At 35.4% G+C, this 24,984-nt stretch overlaps 1 protein-coding gene across 6 annotated transcripts in view; it reads left to right on the plus strand.

Moving 5' to 3' along the window:
- The window catches only part of LOC117178774 (probable deoxyhypusine synthase), a 178,163-nt gene that overhangs the window by 47,840 nt on the left and 105,339 nt on the right, over positions 1–24,984 (plus strand). Inside the window, exon 2 of one of the 6 annotated variants that reach the window (XM_033370241.1) lies at positions 20,557–20,612. The exons of the other annotated variants lie outside the window; for them this stretch is intronic. The gene's annotated coding sequence lies outside the window, so the exon portion shown is untranslated. The remainder of the gene's footprint in view (positions 1–20,556; positions 20,613–24,984) is intronic. 6 annotated transcript variants of the gene reach the window in all.

Genomic DNA, 24,984 nt, shown 5'->3' on the forward strand with positions numbered 1-24,984 from the left:
CTCCTTCTTTGTGGAGAACCGTCGCATGGGGGGAAGTGGTGGGAGAGCCGTACGGACATTTGTAAATTTTTATTTAAAGAATTTTGAAAAGCAGTTTTAAAGACTTAAAAAGTTAAAAATTAAAAATGTATGAAATAGATGGTTTAGGAATTAAAATAAAAAACATTTTTAGTCGATAAAACATGAATATAATGTAATTAATAATTTTTAAATTGAACGGTACTTTAAGTATTAAAAAGTAAATAATAATTGATTTTACAAGACTTTTCGGAATCAGTTCATAATTTTAGAACTTCCAGATTTAAATTATTAATTATTAATTAATTTATATTCACACGCTTGAAATTGAAGTTGACAGATTTATTTTCTAAAAAGTTGTAAAATTCCCGGTTCAAAAATAAATTCACTATCATTTCCCGATTTCCAGGTCGAGGGACTAACCTGTATTTGCATTGATGACAACGTATGATTTGTCGCTCTATTTTATTTTCATTCTACTCTGTGCTGTCTGCTCATCACAGCCACAGACATTCAAAAATTTTCGTGCGACTGTCCTACGTCTTCCCCTCTTGCGATGGTTCTCCGCGACGAGGGAGCCGAGATTACGCTCCGCGCGCAACTTCAGGCTATGTTTGTCCGCTCTCTCTCTCTTTCTCTCTCTCTCTCTATATATATACTCGCGACACCATTCGGTTCGGTTTTGATTCTTCTATAATCAAACCGAAGAGCCTATGGCAAAGCCACCGAACGCGTCCTCGGGTTGCGGATAGAGGGTCCCTTTACCAAGGGTTTCTGATGAATATGGTTACAAAAATGAATAGGCAATTGCGGACCATTGTCCAGGGGTTGTCCCGAAGGAATGAACCCCCAAGCGGAGATGTGAAAACCTTGCCGAAAGCTGAAGGGCACCTGGGCGCGGTGTCTAGAACGGTGACTCTGGGATATCGGGCGACCTCTCAGAGTACGCAGCCTTATCCTTGCATGCACGGCTCTACAATGATGGACAAACTCCTTTCCCTAGCTTCTCGTGGGAACAACAATGACAACACCAAACATAGTTGTAGTAAGTGCTGTTCAAAACAACAGAACGCACAGAGCTCCCGACAATGAGTCGGCCAACAATATCGACCACCCTAGATCTAGGGGAGCCAATGAAGATGAATTCAATGCGATGGATGGACGGAATCTTGGGACCTTTAGGTGAGCGGAGCGACTAAAACGCGACTTGCTAGAGTGCTACGATGCAAGTGTGGTCCCTCAACGGAGTTACATGGCACGACTGCCTGCTCTATGGTGCGAGAAATACCCGGAGCTATCGCACTTTTCGCATCAACCTCTGCGAAATCATGCCGAACTACTCCAAAAAAGGGGTTACATAAGCGGAACGCCTACTCTACCACAGTCAGAACAAGCCGGCAACAGAGAAAGAGAGGCGACACTAACACATAAACAAAAGCATGCATCTAAAGTCTTCTGTTCAGTGACGCTACATCTCACGCCATCAAGGTGGTCGCGGAATATTGAATCTTGAATGTATTCACAGCAGGATTGTTCTGGGTACAGCACATATAGTCTGAAATGGAAGAGACCCTCTTCTTAAAATGGTCAGAAAGCACGAAAAGTGGGCAAAGGAGCCTTTCTGTATAAAGCAGCGGAGGAGACTGTTGAAACACTGGGACTTAACTTCAGTATTGGGGGTGAGCAAAATTCATCAAACCTTAACTGCCTGGAGTAATCACTCCTGAAAGCCCGGATTAAGAAAGCACAAGAGAAAAAGTTCCGTGAACAGCTCCTCGATAAGAGGATACACGGCATCTTCCGGCGAAATGTGGAGGATCAGTAAATGTCGTGTGAGCTAACTTTTGCTTATCCTTAAATCACACGGATTAGTCACTGGGTAGTAGCCTGAAAAGCATCCATGTGTGTAAACTATATGCTAAAACACTTGCGCCAAAAAAGGAGAAGGCGGTCGTCCTGGGGTCACTCCATGTCCTCAGGGTGCACGAGACTTTTGCCAGATCGTCGTATTGATTCTGTTACAGACGGTAACCACCTATCCCACGGTTGTGAGATGTGGTTATGGCTGAAATTTTACCGCGATTTAGCTGGGATCGTTTTCAGTTTTTCAGATTAGCACCCGCTTAGATTCAAGAATACCCAGATATTTATATGCTTCGCCTGCAGCCATTTTCTCGATGTCATTTTGGAACTCGTTCTCTAACTCTGCGGTCCATGTGGATATCATTGGGAAACTGCCTTATTATTATTTTATTATTGTATATTATTATTATTATTATGCAAATTAAAATCGAAATTGATTTTTTGAAGTCTCTTTCTGAAGTCTCTTTAAAGTCATGTACAGTAAAAAGTGGACCGCAAATTTTTTTGGTCAAATTTAGATTCTTACGTTCATTCTGAATAAAATAAAAGGTGTGAATGAAATATATAACGTAATTTATTTATTTATTCACAGATGATCGTCTCAAAAAACTTAAATATAATTTTCGGGATGCTATGTTTGGATTTTAAACTTGGCTTTATTTAGGAGAAATTTTTATTTTTATACTTGGAAAAGTTTTAGTTCAAACAAAAAATGTTCTAAACCAATAGAAATAATAAAAAAGTATTACTTATAGCAGGCCTCTTCAGTAAGGGGAAATTCAGCGTCAAATACTCATAAGCCACATGTCTCGTTTCCACCACCACGAATCTCTACTCAGCTTCAAGGGTTCGGGGATCCCGCGCACACCGCGCAGCACCTGTTACACCTACATGCGGCGCGGTGTCAATTATCGGAAGGGCTATTAAAGAGTTTCACTTATTTATAAAAATATACATCATATTAATATATTTTAATATTTCCTTTTCATTAAAGAAGTGTTCAGTATTAACATGATTAATAATATTAATGTAATATCTTATCTAATATTGTTGGTGATTTTTGTGGTACTAACTTTTTGGCTGTGGTGAAGGGGAAGAGAGAGTTTGAGAGGAGAAAGGGCGATGAGTAGAGTGTTCAAGGGCCAAGGAATAAGTGAGAGTGAAGGGGTTGCTTGGAAGACGGTGAGTTTGATATACTTGTCAAAAGTAGAAAAGAAGGATTTTCAGGTGAGGAACGGTTGTGGAAAGTGGTGTTTTCACGCAGGGTGAGCGACAGGTGAGTGTGAGGGTTGGATAAATGAGAAGAGACAGATGTTTAATAGTCTAGGAGTGTTGAGTTATAGTGAGAAGGAGATTTTGAGTAACTTTTAGAGTGATGGCTTTACGTTTAGATTAAAAGAGTGGCGTAGGGGATTGAAAGCGAGGGAAAAGAAAACGTGACGTAGGAAGGAGTGCCTGGCAGACATGCCGGTGACACGAAGTCCAGAAAGGACAGAGAGAGGGCAGCAGGAGACGGGTACAGAGAGTGGGTCGGGATTAAACAGCGAAACTATGCAAGCGGCTGAGTCTGAGGCGAACGTGAACGTAGAAGGTAGCAGTGACAGTAACGTCGGTATTGATGAGGCAGAGGTATCTGAGAAGGTCGGAAAGGGGATGGGGGAGAGAGTAGCAAGCAAGTGAGGCAGACCGACGAACTTAAAAAGGCTATAGAGAGCGCACAGTTTGCAAAGTACGAACGCGAAGGGGTTTTTTGAGAAGTAGCGTCAACCACCGACCACGAGTAGCGAAGGGGAGAAATCGGAAGACAATAAAAGGGTTAGGGAACAGTTAGATGAGGAAGGCGAAAATGAGAAAGCGGTAAAAAAAGTAGACAGAGAACTCCACCTGAAAGAAGGGCAGGGGGAAGTAGTCTAGAAAGCCTCGAGAAGCTCATCAGAGACCTCAGAGAGGAAACCTGTAAAGGCTTTGACAGAGCGAGGTCGCATAGGGAAGAAGTCAGGGAGGAAGTGAAAAAATGAGAAAGAAATGGGAGGAATGGGATGCTCTGTGGAAAGCCGAGACAGAGGAAGTATTTAGGAAACGGGATAACAGAAAGTAAACAGATAGAGATCTTTTAAAACGCACAATTTACATTTTACCCACTTAAAATTGTCCTTATCAAAACTTAACTCAAACAAATCTCGAAGCGGCTTGTTATTATAATGTCACTATAATTGAAATAATAAATGTAAGTTAGTATAATCTATCACATTCAATACCAAGATAGGTCAAGGCTTACGTTTGTTAAGGTTAATATTAAAATAATTAAATTTTCTCGGTTTGAAAATAATATTGATATATTTATATTAATTATAATATTTAATTTACGTTGTAGTCCGCTCGTTTTCTTCTTGAATTTCATTCAGCTGTATCTCTGCAGACTCTTCTGAAGATCATTTTTTATTTTTAACAGAGATACTCGCTGTCATTTTTATACTGACACAATTATGAGACGTAAAATGAAAAAAGAATATCCGAGTAACTCGTGGCTAAAAATGGAAAGCTTACGGGATCATTTCTATAAAGACTCCATGCATATACCGTACGTATTAGAATTAACTTCTGTGACTTCATTAAGGAAAGTCTCACGTGTTATATCAGAAAAAAAGAAACCATATTCATCGAAAGTTTGCAAAGGTAAATTATAATAATGAAATATTATAAGCGAAGAACCATGTACCCTAGGATGGCCCAGAAAATCACATTTGAGAAATTTTAACAAGCTTTCTGGCCAAATCGTTCTCGTAGGCAAATGAATATATGCCCATTCTTTATTTTCGAACAAAAATACTTTCAGAACTCGCTCCGGCCATTTTCGTGTCTTATGGAGTTTAACATGTAAAATGTTTTCTATTTTTATTTCTTCGATTTTGGACAGGACATTATAAGTGAATTTAATTGACATTTGATATGCTTGTTCACTTATCAGTTAATATTGCATTTATCCCATTTTATGTCCAGAAATATTATGCAAAAGTTTTAGACATATCAAGAATGGCATAAAATGGCAATATTTGGAAGCTTATTGTAAGCCTCGAATATAATTGCGTAACTTGATATTCTGAAGAAATATTTTTGAAACTATTGAGAACAGATTTCTAAAAAAAAAAAGATTAAGCGTTTAATTTTCACTGAGTAAAGAGTAAGAAAAACTGATGAAAAATGACATATTTAAGTTAGATACCGGCTGAAGGGACTGAATTTGTCTACGAGAATGATTTGGCCAAAAAGCCCGTTAAAATTTCTCAAATGTTATTTTTTGTTCCACCCTAATGTACCCTAGTCAAAGCCTTTAGTGATCATTTGCACAAATTTGGAATAGAAAGTGATGTTCGTCGGACACAGTCCAAAGTTTCCTAAAAATCTACTGTTACTGTGTTTTTATGGCAGAAATATTTATTTGGGACATTTATACCCAAATTGCACAATTACTGGTTTGGATTCAATTACTGGGGCGTCTACCTTCTCTTACGAATCGCAACATTAAAAATTTCCTGTTTAGGTATTTAGCCATTTATATTTTTCCACATTTAATTATTTTTTTCAAATATTAATGTCATTAAGTTTAAATAACTGAATTGTATTGCATTAATTCTTTTTTGATGATTAATAGATTTAAAGTTAATACATTTTGAAATTTTTGGGTTAGATACGCCACGCCATGCATTCGACAAATGGGTCCGAAATTTCAACCATGGATAAATACACCTCGAGTATGGTTTAGTTAACACCTTTAGTTTTTATTATAAGGTAGATGGCCCAGTAATCGTACCCGACCTATTTATTAATCTTGCGATTTGGATATAAATGCCCCAAATAAGTATTTCCGTCATAAAACACAATAGAAACAGAAACAATAATTGCTCTTGATGAAAATCATTTTCCAATAATAACAAATAAATTCTGTTTTATAATGACATGTGTTATTTTCATTTAGCATATTTTCTATGTCAGAAATACAGACCACGATTACTGGGATGTTAAAAAAGCCTTGTTGTCCTAAAAATCGCATCGTCAAACAATAACTGGGTCAAAGTTGTCAACATTTCATTCCAATTTTTGTTTTTTAATATGAATCTATTTAGTTTTATGGAATCATAAAGTGAAATCGGATATAAGGGATGTGTACCGTGAGCAGCTATCGTGGGCTAATTACGTCAGCTCCATGTACTCTGATTTTGTTGTTGACAGAGCAACAGTACACTGTTTTCTTTATACCCAGGATATTACTGCTTTGTTCATCATGAATGTAAATCCGGTAAATAAAAGCCCTTCATCTATGGATCCTCCCAAATCTGCGTGCTTGAACCCCATCAGAGGATTCTCCTGGTGTCCGTAGAAAATTCCATATTTGTGAGTGCCTTTCAAATATCGAAGTATTCTCTAAGCTGCGTTCCAATGAGTCTTGTTGAAGCAATAATAGAAATAACTGTCTGCTAAAGTCGCGTCGGTGGCCATCGCAAATAAATAGCTAATGTCCCGCATGGTAGTGCTAGTAAAGTAGAAAGTTTGATGTGAAAGATTAATTCTCTTGTTATGTAAAGAATTTCGGGTTGTAAAATTTCTTAATTTGACGTCTGGGAAACAATTAGTATTGGTAAGGAAAAAACTTATTTTATCAACTTCTTCCAGACTATTTATTTGGTAATTTTATACATGACGCTTCGGAATCAGACCGATTCCCTCATCAGATACCTTAAATCATTATGTAGAGGTTTATAAAATTAAAAGGATGATGAAATTAAAAGGATGACCAATAGTAATTCTTTTGTTTTTTGTTGAGTGCTATCAATTAATTTTTCTCAAATATGCAGCGCGGTCGCTCCAGATTGTTCGTTTGTGTACAAGTGTATTGCAACATAACCTCAAAACTATATGTTGACTAGTGGACATTACCTTTTTTGGATATTTGTTAGTTTTTTTAAAATATCCCTACCAAAGAAAAACCCGACAAACTACTAATACCCGCTGAGAAAACTTGTCGCGGATGTAAAAGCACTGCGATAGATGCGGTTTTGTGCTATGGCTGTCAAACTCCTTACCAACCTGGTTGTGCTCAACGCGCAACGCCTCTTGACGATGGGTCCTATGCAAAATTTTACCTTGCTTGAACTCGCACTCCGACTTCATCTGAACCTCCTTCTGCACCTATTACTGTTGGGGACATCGAACGCATAATGAAAAGTGGCTTCGCATCTATGAAGCCTAAACTTGAAAGGGTCACAACTTCCATAAATTCGCTTTAAGAGAAATTCGACAATCTTTATTTGAAAATTGACAATGCCATTTTGCGTATTGATGACACAGAGAAGCGAGTTGTAGACTTAACTGCCAAGATAGATGCTGCTGAAGGTATGATTAACAAATTAAACTCTATTGATACCTTCCACCCATCGACTGGCATCAATCACTCTCCCGTTAATGTCTCTGAAATAGAGCAGAGATTCTCCAAGAAAACTAATCTCATAATCGTTGGCCTTGCCGACAAGAGTAGTGATGATGACTACTAGCGAAAAAATCCCCATGTTCACCGTTTCTGAAATTTTTTCTGAAATGGTTCCAAATAGCATGCTCAATAATTGTCGTGCCTTCAGACTTGGTATTTTCTCGCAGACGCAATCAAGGGCTCGGCTGATGAAACTGATATATGTCTCATCGGAAGAAGCGCATGCGATCCTTCGGTCTTTCTTCAATGCGAAGAAGGGTAACGGCAACCTGAAGGATGCCGGCAGAATCAACAGACTGAAATTAATCTGGATAAAACCCGACAAAACGAAAGCCCGGTTGAAGGAGTCATCAGAAGTCAAGAGAGAGCTTGCCTCCCGTCTGCAAATGGGAGAAGTAGATCTCGCGGTTAAATATCGTCAAGAGTTTCCAACTGTTACAAATGTGAAATGGCATAAGAACGTAATTTTGCCAAACGTCACTTCAAGCAAGTAGGACCACGTGTTTCTCCAACCACTGTCAATGCCCCCTCTGCCAACACACACAAGATGACCGACACCAGCAACTCTTCCATCACACTTTACTACCAGAACGTCAGGGGCGTACGTACTAAATTAAATTCGTTGCGTTAAGTTATTCTGTTGAGTTTTTACAATTTCTTAATTTTTTCTGAGACATGGCTCCATACTAATATTGATAATGTTCAGTTGGGTTTCCTAGGCTACAATATCTTCAGGTGTGATAGAAGCATTTTGACTAGCGAAAACGCATGGGGTGGTGGGGTCGTAATTACATCCGAACACTGCCTGAAGGGTGTCGAAATCACCACTAATTTCAATAGGGTTGAACAGGTGTTCATGAGGTTCTTCACCAACACTAAAACTCACATAATTGTCCTAGCTGTATTCCGAAACCTGGGTCGTCACAGCTGTGCATTGACATCTTGTCTTCTGTATCCGATGTCCTTGGTTACTTAAATCTTTTGCAATTGAACAACAACTGCAATGTGCACGGAATTTATTAGACTTATTATTTACCAACAATATTCTTTATTTACAACAATATTATTGACACCTTACATGTTATACTGGATCCATTATTACCCATAGATAAGTATCACCCTCCCCACGCACTTGATCTTAGAGGGGCCTTCGTAGCTAGTGATTTAAACCATCTCATACCTGACTTTGTCCCCCCAAACAAAGTTTGAATTCGCCGATTTCCTTCATTTTAAAAAGATCAGCCAATTTATGTCCAAAATCCGGGATCCTTTTTAAATCCTTGCACCGTCTTGATGCGCCCACAGGAGCTGGAATATCGAATCCAAGGAAATTTTCACCTTCCGAGGAGTTTTCTTCATCGTAGCCACCGTCATTTTTTACTTGGCCTACATCGTCTTGATGCGCCTACAGGAGCTGGAACATCGAATCTAAGGAAATTTTCACCTTCCGAAGAGTTTTCTTCATCGTAGCCACCGTCATTGTTCGGAATCTTTTACACGTTCTCGTTGATCGGATGATGGAAGTCTGGATTGTTGCGGAGATCAACTTTATCAACAGGTTCATTGTATTCTGTTTCGTCAGAATTACTTGACGATTCTCACTCATAATATTCCTCTGGACGAAAATCCTTGCGATCCTTTATCAAACGGATCGAAGTATCCTCCAAAAAAAGATACCCCTAGATGTTTTAGCCTTCTTTTTGTCCTTTAGCCAATCACGGTACGCCTTAGATTCCGTGCTATATCCAAGGAAAATTCTTTCTTCTGCTAGCAATTCGATTTTTCATAAACCTGATGATCTGTCCTTTGCATACACTTAACTACCGAAGCGTCTGAAGTATTAAACATCTAATGGTTTCCTAAACCAAGCTTCGTGTAGCCTCTTTTTATTAAGCTTTTTAGAAGGTGTTCTATTGCAGATGTAATTCGCTTTATTCACAGCCTCTGCCCAGAACGTTGCTGATAATCCTGACTCTATCAAGAGTCTTTCGGTATCCATCAGTGTTCTGTTGCACCTTTCGAAAACTCCAGTCTGCTGTAGATTGAAGACAGCTGTCAATCTTCGCATTATGCCGTGCTTCTTGAGGAACGCATTGAAGCTTTTATTGCCGTACTCCTTTCTGCTAAATCTTTGTAGGACTTTGATCTTTGTTTCCAGGTGCGTGCTCAAAATTGCTCTGAAATGTTTTAATTCGCCCATTGCTTCATTCTCGTGACTGAGAAATTTCACCTCACACCACCCAGATGAATCGTCGATGAATTTGACGAAATATTTTGTTTTCTTAGCGAAATGACGCGGATAGGAACACAAACATCAGAGTATGTGTGTGTTCACCCACTTCTGTCACTCGTTCAGATACCTTCGGAAAAGGAGGGCGACACAGCTTACTATTGATACTGACACTGCATTCGAAATCTTCGTCTGGACCATCGGAGTCTATTCCTTGAATAGAGCCAGTCCTGATTATCTAACAAAGAGATTGAACATTCAAATGTTCCAGCCTGTTTTGCCAACCCTCAAGGAAATAATTCTTCTGCTTCCTAGCCGCGGGGGCTGCTTTAGAAATCTTTTTACGCTCGCGCACGTTTGGATCTCAAAAATAATATAATTCCTTTTCACGTTTCGAAGTAAGCAACAATTTCTCGCGTCGATCAACTATCTCGGCCTTGGTGATTGTAAAAATAACCTTTTCCTAATATTTCCCTAGTTGCACTGCTAGCCAGATTCACTTTTCTCTGATTACAATTTTTATTATTTCCGAGAGCAATCCGATGTCGTTGCACAAGTAAAATGTACTACCGCTAACGAGACACCAGTCGTAAAATTTCGCACCATTGCTGATTTTTAATATTTTGTACGTTGGCACATCTAACGTTGTGTACATAAACAAATCTTCGACGGATTTTTTGGATTTTGAGGTTTGCTCTGGTGGCTTTTTCGCTGCCTTGAATTTTTCGCCCGATGTCCAACTTCGTCTTACTTGAAATTGTCCAGTAAACATGCGGAAGGAAAGTCATTCCAAAATCTTGCAAGGTATTAACTTCTCTCTTTTTTTTTTAGAAATATTCAATAAATAATATGATCATATTTATCAATAAAATATTAGATAAATTTAATGTATATAGTACCATAATGTACCATAATTTCGAGAAGGCGATTCCATAGTTCATCATGAGATGCCTGGCAACACTGATACGCACCTAGGTCCATAACCTATTAGGAATCTTTGGGAAACTAGCGCATAGACACGAACTCCATATTTGAGAATAAAGATCAATATAATCTTGGTGAGATCAAATAAAGATACATAGGGTTTTGCACACTGATCATGAATCTACAATCCCATTCAGTAGGTTTTGTCCTGACAAACGAATAAACGCCGTACGCGACACATTAACGCAGAGGTTGCACATTAGGGACGCAATGTTCAAAACCACATACAGGTCGCAAAACTTAACCAAATCAAACAAAATTTAGCCAGAAATGTTTGCAAATGAATTTAAAAGAGAATCGCAAAGCTCAATTTTTGAAAATAATTTTTTTGAACAAATAGTTTAAACAATTATTACTAGATTTGCAATATATTGCAAAAATCATGCAAAGCAACCTAAACCCATAAACCCTGAACACATGTATCCTAAACCGATTAACCCTAAAGCCCTAGACCATAAATCCTAAACCGATAAACCCATTACCCCAAACCGATAAACCATAAACACAAACCCTAAACGGATAAACTCTAAACCCATAGACCCTAAACCCATATACCATAAAGCGATAAACCCTAAACTCATAAACCCTAAACACATAAACCCTAAACCGATAAACCCTAAACATTAAACCTCAAGCCCACATATGCGATTTTTAACTCTAAAACAATAAATCGATGTAGTTTCATGCTCACTCGATGTTACAGAATCAAATTATGGTGAAAAAGTTTCAAAATTTGTCTTTTGAAATTTGCAATATGGCGGCTGAAAATTGGAATATTGCTGAATTTTGCTGAAAACTCTGACCTCAGACTCATGCTAACTGAATCTAAAAACCCTCCTTAGAACGTCGTTTACTGAATGACGTGATAAAAGATTTAAATACTCATTTGGAGTTTTTCACTACTAGTGTTAATAATGTCAAGGTTAACTTGAGAAACTCTTTACCATCTAATATCTATATTAAAAATTTAGAACACGATTTTTATAATAAGGACAAAGAATTCCAAAACGCGCAGAAATTAAATAAAAAACTTCAGTATTTACTTTCTAACAGTATTCCTTATGAGCGATTAAATATTAATAAACACAAGGATCTAATCAATTCGGGTTGTGCTGATCCTTGGATTGTCAATTTAAGTAACAAGCAAATTCCTGAGGAGGTGAATGACATTTTAAGGTTAGGAAATAAATTTTGTTCATCCTTTTTAACGAATAAACGCAATATAGTTTTTGACATAGTTGAAGATGTTAAGTCTAATATTGGTTTGATTCAAAATTCAGCTGATCGAGATTTCCTTAGACATAGAATACTTAATTCGGCACAACATTTTTTGCACAATAATAAAATCTTGCGGACTAATAATCTAATAAACAACTTTTGATTACGCGCGCAGATAAAGGCAATATCACTGTCACGGATTGGTACAGAAAAGGTACTTATTCAGGCAGATATATTCATTTTCTTTCGAATCATTCTATTCAGCACAAAATAGCTATCATAAAAAATCTAGTAGACACATCTTTTAAACCTTTCACCAGTCAAATATTAATTTTATCAAAAATATTCTTTCACTTAAAAATTATCCAAAAGAATTCATTCAAACACACATTAATGATAAAATTAAAACATTTAAAAATCCTTTACCAAAAGAAGCCACTTCACATTTAGATCATAATGTAGATTTTATACCTTTTGTTTCTGTTCCGTTCCATGGTAGTCTGCCTTTTGAGGTTAAACGAATTTCTAATGATTTTAATATTAAAATGACATTCAGGATTGATTCTAAACTAGATAAGTTTATAAAATTATTAAAAGATTCTGTTGACATTTTTGAACCTACTGATGTAGTTTATAAAATTTGTTGTTTAAATTGTGATAAATGTTAGGTAGGCCAGACTGGCAGGTCACTTTCTAGTAGAACAAAAGAACATCATGATAATTTTGGACAAAATCCAAAGGACCATAAAGTTATTCCGGAACATCAGGTAATAACTGGCCATCAGATTGATTGGGGAAATATTTTGTTTTTACACCATGAGTCTAATGAGTTTAAAAGACTTGTAGCGCAAATGTTTTTTATTAAAAGAGAAGATGATAATTGCTTAAATGTATTAACTGACCTTAATCATTTTAGTCCTGTATACAACATTATATTAGACTCATTAATTTAATTTCTAATGTATTTAAGACTCCTTTGTTATTAATAATTCATTACTAATGGTATAATATTTTATACATCATAATTTATAAGAAAATTGTGTATTATTTATAAATATTACCTCGACTCACGGTCGTATATATAGGTCCCGAAACTCCCGAGAGTAGGGCTAACACGGTTCATGAGACGACCTGTGACGTTACAAAATACCACGAGGGGTGCCGCACAGTCGGACGAAAATCACGACTCTGGACGAATTCATTTTCCGATAACAGTTTTCATCCGATTCAAACAGTTTAAAAAAAATTAAAGCTTATGAAAATCCGCATGATCTTATCAGAGCATATATTCAAATTGAGGCTCTATTTTGTTTATTTCTTGACAAAAATGAAATTTTTTTTTTACTTTTGAAGAGTACCATTTCCAAGAGAATACTCAGATTGATTCCCAAGTATCCAGAATGAGTAGAGGAACTATCCAGTACAATTTTCCAGTACCGTAGGATAAACTAAAAAATGTATTTAAATTATTATAAACAAATAAGTGTATGAAAATGTTTTTATATGGTTTTACGGTATATGGTCCCTTGCTTCTCACTGGATTTCCTCAACTGATCAACAAAAATAATTGTGTCATACCCGTGAGGATTCATGAATAAAAAATTATTATAAACAAATAAAGAAAACAATTTTTGGCTTCAGCTATTGGTGACCAAAGAATAGTCATTTTCTATGGAATTAGCTCGATAGAGCTCGTGAATGATACTCAGTTATCATATCTACTCATATAATAACAATTCGCAACTGTTCAAACGATCTTAGTTAACAATTGCATTATTCGGCTATTTTTCGTCACACAAACTCCGTTCTTTGGATGTATTTAATTGTTAATGACTGATCTTCGAATAGCCTTAGGGGATGTGGATGAATAATAACAACTCTCATTGTTATAAACAATTTCATGAACAATCACTCATCTTTTCTATTCGAGATGGAATGAATAGCGTTTTCCACTCAGAATCAACTGCAGATCACTAATTGATGATACCCATTCATTATTTGCGATCATCCGATAACAATTAAATACATCCAAAGAACGGAGTTTGTGGGACGAAAAATAGCCGAATAATGCAATTGTTAACTAAGATCCTTTGAGCAATTGCGAATTGTTATTATATGAGCAGATATGATAACTGGGTATCATTCACGAGCTCTATGGAGCTAATTCCATGGAAAATGACTATTCTTTTTGTCACCAATAGCTGAAGTGAAAAATTGTTTTCTTTATTTGTTTATAATAATGATTGTTTATTTATGAATGCTCACGGGTATGACACAAAAATTATTTTTGTTAATCGAGGAAATCCAGTGAGAATCAAGGGACCATACACCGTAAAACCATATGAAACCATTTTCACCCAATTATTTGTTTATAACAAATTAAATACATTTTTTAATTTATCCTACTGTACTGGAAAATTGTACTCGATAGTTCCTCTACTCATTCTGGATATTTGGGAATGAATATGAGTATTATTTTGGAAATGGTACTCTTCAAAATTAAAAAAAAAAAATTCATTTTTGTCAAGAAATAAACAAAATAGAGCCTCAATTTGAATATATGCTCTGATAAGATCATGCGGATTTTCATAAGCTTTAATTTAAAAAAAAAAGTTTGAATCGGATGAAAACTGTAGTGGGAAAATCAATTTGTCTAGAGTCGTGATTTTCGTCCCACTGTGCACCGTAGATGAGTAGTAGAATGCGCGGATAATTCAAACGAATTTTAAAATCAGTGCATCGAATTAAGGAAACTATAATTCCTTACAAGTATTCCATAATGTTAATATTTCATTGTTTTAACATTATTAAATCTAATATTTGATTATTTCTGAGTATAATTGAAATATTAAAAAAAAAAATTAAACTTCAAAAGCAAAAGAAATTTAGGGTGTCTACTGTACGGGAAAACCGGGAATTGTGCGGGAATTTCCATGTCCGGGAAATGTACGGGAATTCCCAGAAATGTACGGGAATTTTGTAGGAAGTTTGAAATTTAAATGGAAATGCGGGCAAATCAATCACTTCACTTAGGCGTCATCCCTGCGTTCACAATCCTGACTACTTCGATTCATCCCTAACCTAATCTTAGTCGAATAGAATCGACGTAGTTCAGTCCATGATACAAGAGTGTAATAATATCATAACTCTCGAGTGTATACGATTGAAACGATTGTGAAAACCAAGAATGTATTACCTTTCTCAAATTGATATTACGTGTCAAAACTGTTGAGCGTGATTTCGTTGTTTTTATCAATCAAATAGTCGTATAATTTCATGTAAAAAGTTGCACCTCAAATTCCGTGAAAAATTATTTTCAAAAAGTTCTTTCCAATTTTTCGAATAATCATGGATTTCATCTATGCGAAACAATCTTACAATATCAATTTAAAAATTTTATACTTCATATTTTTGTATTTCAAGAAACACGTTTCTCGCGGAAAATTGAAAAATGATTTCGAAAATGTCTTGCATGATATAGAAGTATTTTAAAACTAGAGACATTAAATTCCGTTGCGGTACTTCTTGCATTTACAGCGTTTGACTTCTTTTCTAATTTGTTTAAAACGTTCCTTTGATGTCAAACATCTCGTGAGAATTATCTTAGAATTTTCGACTGTCCCATTTTCGGGTTATCAATCGTAAAATTTGCAAGTTTACGTAAGCAATTACTAAAAAGAGGAAAGCTTCAAAGAATTATGAGAAATAAAACGAAGTATGGTTTTGTCACATTGCAGAGAAATTGTATTCTTGGTAAAGATGAGTAAGCGTACAGTGCGTGGAAAAATCAAATACAAAAAGGAATGGGAATTCCAATTTCAATGGGTTGAACCCCACCCCCCGGATAATTAGGCTGCAAGATGTAAATGGTGCAGTCACTGCCAAATTTCTGTTGAGAGTATGGGAATCGCAGCTCTTAAGAGTCATCAGAAAGGCGGCAAGCGTAAACAAGCAGCCAGAGCATATGAAGAAACTGTGCTTTTGATAAATCAATGGATTCTCAAACCCGAAACTTTGCCCTCGGAAGATTTCTCTCAAATGATCATAAAAAGGACGCTTAATTTCTTTCTCATGAAAAAGTCCACGACTGTAAAATTGCGGAAAATATGTAACTGAAAAAAGATAAGATTTCTCATGGCGTAACATTTGGCTTAGGTCCTTATTTTAGATCTGAACTAAATGAGAAGCTTAAAAACTGTGACTTTAAATGGTTAGTTTTGACGAATCTCTGAATAAATACTCCCAATCAGAGCAAATGGACATAACAGTAAGATATTGGGATTCACAAGGGAACGAGGTCAAAACGCGATACTTCACGTCTGTTTTTTTAGAAGTGCTAAAGCCAATGATATTTTCAAAGGTTTGAAAGAAGCTCTTGTTGATAATGACACGAAAAATATTTTGCAAATCTCCATGGATGGTCCTAATGTTAATTTCAAAGTATTGAAATTACTTTCTGCTGAGTTGCGATCTGGAAAAGATAACCCTCAACTTTTGGACATTGGTTCATGTGGGATTCACACTCTTCACGGTGCTTTCAAAACTGGAATGACAGCAACTGATTGGAATTTGATTGACCTCTTCAGAGCTTTGTACAATTTCTTCAAGGACGTTCCTGCTCGCCGAGGAGATTTCATTCGGATCACAAATTGCTTGCAGTTTCCATTAAAATTTTGCAAAATCTGATGGCTTGAAAATGCACCTGTTGCACAGAGAATTTCGTTGATTCTGGAATCAATCAGAAAATACTTCTATTCTTTCAAAAATCGACCAATATAAGAACATTCAAAGTGTAAAAGCTTCGAGATTGTACAAAAATGGGTGAAAGACGATCTCCTCCCTGCAAAAATGGCATTCTTTGAAATGTTTGCACGAGAAATCGAATCATTTCTGGATGAATTTCAAAGCGATAAGCCATTGGCACCATTTCTTTACACAGCTTTGTATCAGATCGTAGATAATGCAATGACTCGCATCGTGAAGAAAGAATTTTTGAACTCTACGCCCATCAAAGACATCGATATGAATGATAATAGAAATCTCAAGATTGCCAAATACGTTGACGTAGGTTTCGGCGCAAGGAAATATTTGAAATCTAAAAATTTGTCGCAGAAAGACATTCTTCTATTCCAGCGAGATTGTGGCAAATGCTTTCAAGTTTTCATATCCAAACTTTTTGAGCGATCTCCGTTAAAAAATCCTTTGGCAAGAACAATAACATGCATTGACCCGGCCATAGTTGTAATTGGAGGAGAAAAACGTTTGAAACGAGCTCTCGAAATCTTCGTTGAAAAAAATCTCTTGATTCCCAGCATGGCTGAATCTGTTTCCCACGAATATTCCAGATTTATCCAAATTGGTAATGTCCAGAATAAAATGAAAAATTTTTCCCGAAAAGAAACACATCTTGATCATCTTTGGATGAAAGTTCTCGACTCCAAAGATGAATTCAAGAACTTGAACATTTTCATGAAGATGGTTCTTATATTATCACATTGCAACGCTGCAGTCGAAAGAGGTTTTTCCATCAATAAAGAATGCCTTGTGGAAAATCAGAAAGAAGCATCTTTGATTGCCCAACGTCACGTTTATAACGCTGTTGCGGAACGCGGTGGTATTTTGAAGACCGAGATTAATCAGTCCATGGTGCACGCATTCCAAAACTCCCACAGCAGGTACACTGAAGTACTCAAGGAGCAACGACAAAAATGAAAAAAATAAAGTGATGAAAAAGAAAAGAAAAGACAAACAGCCAAAGAAGTTCAAGAACTGGAAAATAAAAAAATGACTTTGGATAACGAACGGAACGTGTTGATTGAAGAAATCGAGAAGTAAAAACAAAAATTAAAGTGATATTCGGAACTTTTGAATGAAAATGCACCCTCCGAGTGATGTAAACAATTTATCGATGATTCAAATAAATATTAAATTAACATTGATAAAAAGAAAATATCCAAAGTAACACTGTTTTCTTCATCATATTATTATCTCTGTTATCACAATATTTAGCACAGGGTTTAAATTCGAACGATAGCAAAATTTCACCCTTAATCTCTTGGATTTACTGCGCGAAAAATGTTACGATAATAGTTGAATAATTGAAAAAACATTGTGTTAAAATTAAAAAAAATATGTACGGGAAAATTGAGGGGAATGTACGGGAAATGTACGGGAATTTTTTTTTGTCATACTGAGTAGACACCCTGAAATTGTTCAAAGCAAATTGTTCAAAAAATAAACATATTTGATCTATAATTCATGTATGCGTATCTGAAACAATGAACATAGAAACATTTTTAAAAAATATCACGTTGCATATTACACTCCAAGTTTTTGTTTTTAAACTAAAATTATAAAGAATTATTTTCCAAAATTACGTGTCAATTGTCATAAACAATCTTTTCTCTGACGATTGCATCATCAGGAAAATGTTTATCATATGCTCTTTGCGAAGATCTCAATCATTCAGTAAATCCGAGTTATCGCAATACTCCAATCATTTTGTAGTCCAAATAGTGGTTTGAATGTAGATCGGTTCTCTTTTGAGTCATTCTTATTTTTTGAGCAGTTTGGTACTGCACAATTCCATGGTATTTTCAACAACAATATTATAACGATCGCGGGCACATAGCGGGTTAGGTTAAGAACGTGGTTGAGAATAATAAAACATTTGTAGTACATACTACTCAATCACAGTGCCTCCTGGCTCAGCGGCATTCAGGAGAATCAAGAGGGCTTCAGTAATAGTGGTACCCCCACTCCCGGGCTTTTCTGGACCTGTATATACGACTGTGCCTCGACTCTTCTTTGTACGCTTCGACTATATACAATATGGATCATATTGAATTTAAGGAACCTTATATCTTTAACTGTTACTACGACACTGTTCTTTTAAAGTCTCAGGTAATTCATGTTTTTACCTCTCTCACTCGAAGTTAGCCTTTAATATGAAGCAGGACGCACGTTATGTTCCATCTTTTAAATTTAAATTTAAAAGTATTTTAAACCTTTCTAAAATCTGAATTACTTTATTGTGATCTTTTTCATTTTAAATATGTTATTTATAAAAAAATGATAACATAAGCATTACAGGTAATTTTTTTTTTAATTTTAACGGTTTTATTTCACTTTGGCTCTTTTATATGTTTCGTTTTACATTTAGCATTTTAAATTTAGCTCCCAAGTTTATTTTTTGTGTGGAATAAAGGATCTTCTCAAAATCATGGTCTTTTACTTGGTCTGAAGTATGTCAGTTTTGTACATCTTACTATATTTATAATTATAATATAAGCAGTAGTTAAGTTAGGCTAAGGATGGAATTGTAAATATATTGACAGGGATTTAAAGAAAATTCTTTCTGACAAGTCAGCAAAATAATAATTATAATTATATTACAACAAGGAAATCTGGTTTAATAGAGGAAACGATAGGTGTTAATTTTTTTTTCACTCTTTTCGTTGGCAAAATACAATTTTTGGTATAAAAACTCAACTCAAAAAAGAATTTCTGTGTACATATTGTGCTGTTATAATAAATTTTGAAGGTTTACAGTATAGAACCAGATCAGTAGAATTTTTATTCTTTAAAATTCAAATACATATTGTGGTGAAAAGAGTTTCTCAAAATATCATTTTTTGATACAATATTTTTTTAATCCTCATTAGTCTACACTTTCTTTACACTTCAGTAGAATCATATAACAGTCACACTGGGTGAAATTCACCCGACTAATGAATCCTAGATATCTAAAAAAAATTGCTAAATATTATTTAAGGATTGAAAAATATGATCATTCAGTTTTACAACCGAAATTAATTGTTCAATTTTTTTTAAACCGACGAAGTTAAAGTAACCAGGGAGACTCTCTGAGGAGCTCGACAATTTTTGGCAATGTATTTCACTCCGAGTAACTAATTAGGGTTAAAAATGTATTACAAATTTTTAATATAATTTAGTTACAATGTTAACGTAGTAATAATTTTTTCAAACTTTTTGCATAAATAATTCTGCAATTTTGATTTTCTCGGAACACAATAATTTTTTTTGATTAACCTTTTTTATTCTCATTCAGAATCTCCATGTCTCGGGAGTTATTTTTTAATTTTTTAATTAATTTAAATTTCGTTTTTTCATTTGCCGTCCAAAGCTATTTATAAAATCTATCGAATTTTAAGTTGAAAATTCTTGATCTATTTTCTCCGAATTTGCGAACTTATTCACGTCAAACTTTGCTAACCCGTATTCAAAAACTTAATATTTTAGATGCATGCTTTTATGTCATTTAAAAACTGAATTTTATATCCCAATCTGAAGTTAAGCCAGGTCTAATTTTAAGCTGACGTCACTTTGAGATTGTCAACTTCCACATCAATTCCCTTCAACCTGTGTGATGGGGTCTCGCAAATTAAGGAATAGTGCATGAAGTGGAATGGCGAGAACAATACAATATAATGTAAATATAGTAACAGTGTTTATTCATTAACTGACAAATGGGCGGGATCTTCTGGCCCACGATTGATAGTATATCTCAACGGTTTGCCCGAGAAAAGGTTGAATTTGAACTTTTGCAGTTGGCCACAGGGTAATCCCTGGTCGGTCTTGGATGGTTTCGATGGCGTCGTATGGAGAACGCAAGGTGTTGGATCAATCCGAATAAAGTGCGGACTGCAGGTAGCACAAGAGTATTCCTGTTGTAACGAGGATTTTGGTATTAGACTTCTCCCCACTCCTAAGTTTAGAACGATCTTTACTTTTTCAGGACCTTTTCCGTTTGATGGAGTTCTTCAAAGGACACCAGGATTCATCAGTTCCTAGGTCAGTGTATGTTTCATTTATCTTCTGGATGCCTTTTCCGAATTGTGGTTCCTTTTTTCAGGGTTAAATTATTCTTTTTTCCCATTTTGGATTGTTATCGCCTTTATTTCACATTTGTTTGTACGATGTCCTTCAGATTTTAGTTCATATCCACCTGACCGTCTTGAATGTATTTTGTTTGCGTTGAAGCCTGGACCGTTTGTTAATTTTTGGCCCGATTACACCTCTCGCCATAATAGGTGTCATGGAAGATGTATAATTCTACTGGAACCATCATATTGTGGTGTTAGCATTTTCACATCTTAATGTCTTACATCTTTCTTCTTTCTTATAACAAAAAATAAGAAATCCTGTCTCAAAAGAAAAAAAAATACAAATAATGTACTAAAAGTATTTCAGTGATTCTATATTCTCCAGCTTGCTTTAAATATATTTTCTGTTCTATTTTCTTTTTTTTTTGTTTCTCAAGTTATACTTTAATTATATTTTATATTTTTAAACTCTTCATTTGTTCTTCTCCAAAAATAACTGATACCTGAATTTTACTTTATTTATAACTATAATTCTATCTCAGTCTCTTATGGCCGTATTTATCTATATTTTCAGTATCCTTTTCTCATCAAATCTATCAAATTTATTTCACTTATTCAAAAGTAAATGATGATTTACATGCAAAGTACTTTTTGACTTGAAGTAACTTTAAAGTAATTGCGACTGTCGTGTCTGTTAAGTTTTTACTATTAATTATTCTGTAGTGTTGTGGATGAGTAGAAAAAGTTTCCTCTGTTACCTGATAGTACGGCACGTTCCTGGAACGTTCCACAGGAACCTACGAAACTTTCCAAGCACGTGTTAAATGTGCGCGGCTTGGAATATTGATATCCGTATTATAAGCTGACATCAATTTTGTCTATCCCAAACTTTTAATATGGTGCGATGTTCTCCATTCTTCGTCAATTTCTTCTCTCCCCCCCCCCTCTCTCTCTCTCTTCAGCTTCCCTTGTTTTCCGTATTTCACCCTCTCGCTTCCTTTTTCCACTTTCCTCTTATTTCTGTTTAAATACCTTTTCCTCAAGTTTTTTTTACTTTTTCTGCAATTTCCTTTTCATGTATTGCTTTATCTTCCGTTCTTTCCCACACCTACATTTCCTCCAAATCTTTCTTAAAGATCACCCCTATTTTTAATCTTTCGACGTCCATCAATCTCTTCACTTCTAGGTTACGTTTCTTTTGTTCGTATGGCCCTATCCCTGTCGATATCTCTCCCTTATTCCCTACACTCTTGCCTCTTTCCTTTACTCGTTCTCTCGTAGTTTCTCATGACATTTCATGATACTTTTATAATTTTTTTTCATTTTACACATAAAATAACATTAAAAAATACTGAGATTCAATCCTTAAATTTAAGCCATTATTTATTTATTTATTTTCGAGATATTTAAAATGAGATAATTAGTAACACCGGTGAAACAGAAATTTCCCAAAGAAGGCTTAAACAGTTAAGAAGGCATGAAACTTATCGTATAATTATGTTTTCTTGGATACTTAAAGAAACTTTAGAATCAGGTGCTAAAAAAAATTTCAAACCAAAATTAGTAATTTTCTTGTTAAAAATCTGGTATATTTCTTAATAATAGACATAAATAACTTTTTATTTGTTATTCTTATAATTGCTTTTTTATGTTTTCGAGACCGCAAGGAAACTTCAAAAGTCTTATAAATTCGCCAATGAATGGCGGTCGTTCATATGAAACTACAATGTTGAGTTTTTTCTGAAAAATTCATGATAAACAAGCTAGGAATTTTTAAATATTTTTTACCATTTTTAAAAATATTTACAAAAATTTGAATTTTCCGTGCGAAATAGTCGTTTTCGTTTCTGAATCTTAAGTTAAGTGTAAAAAGTCGCTTGCGTATGAATATCAGGTGAAAAAATGCTTATGACATTGACAAGGCCGACAAAGCAAGTATTCGCGGGGTGTGGAATTTACATTTAAAAAATATTATTATTTATATTTGAATAATAGATATTATCTATCTTGAATATACAGCGTTCACTTTTGCTTAGAATTTTCGGCCCAAAAAATGGAAAATTCCAGAATTTTAGAAATTTCAGAAAATTGGCGGTTATCAAGAATTGAGTTTTCTTGAAGGCATCCCACAGAATGAGTGTGTTCACTTCCATCCTTGGCGTCAAACCTACTGATAAGGTGCCATTCAAGTATAATGTTATTATTCTGCGAGGGGGGGTTTACATATATGATTATTGATGTATATTTCTTATACAACAATTTTCTTTGATGATTGGGGGGGGGGGGGTAAGAATAGGGAAAAGTATGCTTACGTAATACTTGAACGGCGCGCCCCTAAATGGTTATTAAACGTAGTGAAAAACATGACGAACGATTCGCCCTCCGAGCCTGCCGTCGGTTTGTAATGTTCGTGTTTAATGTGTTTCTGCAATATTAAAAAAATTTTTGATCAAAATCAATTAAACCAAATACTAATAAAACTGCTCTTGTAATTTGAACTTAACACGAACGTCCAAAGTACCTCAAAGTGCAATCAAAATTCGGGATGTGGAATTCCATACGGGTCAACATGCAGGGTGTAGCATATCTGACGAATTAAATACAGTATTCCTAGTTTTTCATTCCCCTTTTATTGAACTCCGTCTATATAGATTATTCCTAGTCTATTCATAACTATCTGTCTTTAACCTTTAGAGGACGGGGGTGGTCGAAACATCGATCACCCAATGCACACTAACTATTTGATGTGTTCGGGCAAAATTTGGTGCGTTGAATAAGGGGAAAATAATGAGAAAAATCCTGGAGACAACCTGGAGAAAAAGATCGTCATTCTGAATTCAAGATTGATGTCAAGATTTTTGCCACTATTTTTTTAGTACGAGACGCATAAAAACATGCATGTACCAACTTTGACGCTAAAATAGCAACAAATAAATAAGTGTATCACTTGACCTTGAAATCTCGATTTTCAGGGTCACGTCTGCGTTCAGGATTTTTTGCGCTATTTTTTTCTTACTCAGCGTCTCAAAAAACATGGGTATGCCAACCATAACGCTAGGATATGAAAAAATGACCTTGAGATGGTGATTTTCAAGGTCAAGGGTGCCTTCATGATTTCTCTCACTACTTTTTTCGTACTCAGCGCATCAAAAAATACGGGTATACCAAACTATAACTCTGAAATATCATGAAATTTTTTTTTTTTTATTTTGGCCTTTACGTTGCGTACGGGGGGTGGTCGATATATCGACCACCTGTCAGGTCATTGACTTGAAATGAGTTTTCTGTTGAAATTATGCACAAATTTTTGGTCAAATGAAAACTCGATTTGAACGAAAATTTTCCCATCCTCTAAAGGTTAAATACATTTGCAAATATAAATCGTCGCATTTCATCCTGAATTCCTTTATTCTTTTTAAGCAAAACATTCTCTTTTTGAAATTAAGTATCTTATACTTGGTCGTTTAGTATCATAAGATAATGGGTGTATTCATTAGCCACTTAAAGAAGTTTTTCAGTTTAACAATTTGTAAAAAAACACACTAAGCTTCGAAACAAAATTCTAAAATACACATGTGGACAATCAATTTTATAAAGATTTAAATTTCCATCGTAAATTCAGGGTTAAAAGTAGTAGAAAATTTTTGTTTGAAAAAATTAATAATTATGTCAAAAAATAAGATCATTGGCCATAAAGAAATAGTGATCAGCATAGGCTAGTGATTGTTTTATTGGCCACTGAAATGTGGTGAAATACAGACGTTGGTCACAGCAGGTTACAAAGTAATGATTTTGAAACCATAATGATTAGCCACTATTATTATTATTACACCATTAAGCCATTTCCCTTTCGAGGTAGGCGTGACTCACTCGGCAGGGGAAAGGAGTAATGTGTGGAAGGGATAGAGATTTTTCAGATTGATCCAGAATTCTCGTGCTATTTAAGTAAATAACACGTTCGTTCCGCAACACTGCTCCGACCCAGGTTGCTGATCAATCTCTCTAGCAATCACCCCAAGCGAAGAACCTCACGAAGTCGTTATGTAAGGTTCCCCACTTGGGTCCATTAATAGCCAAGGTCTTTGTTTCAGGCGTTATTCACTCTACTGACACTCTTTTTATTAACTATTTGCCGCCATACTTTCCTGTCCTGGCATACTTCTCTAGCTTCTTTTATGTCCATGCATCTTTCATGCAGGCTCTCGTGTTTCTGTGACTTCTTATGTCTCTTCTAAGTGGGGTCTCATTCACACATTCTAACCATTCTTTCCGCGGTCTACCTCTGGGCAAGTTGCCATTTACTTTACCTTGATACACTTGTTTCGTTAGTCGTTCATTTG

Source organism: Belonocnema kinseyi, chromosome 8 (assembly GCF_010883055.1).
Source record: "Belonocnema kinseyi isolate 2016_QV_RU_SX_M_011 chromosome 8, B_treatae_v1, whole genome shotgun sequence".
NCBI classification, from domain to species: domain Eukaryota; kingdom Metazoa; phylum Arthropoda; class Insecta; order Hymenoptera; family Cynipidae; genus Belonocnema; species Belonocnema kinseyi.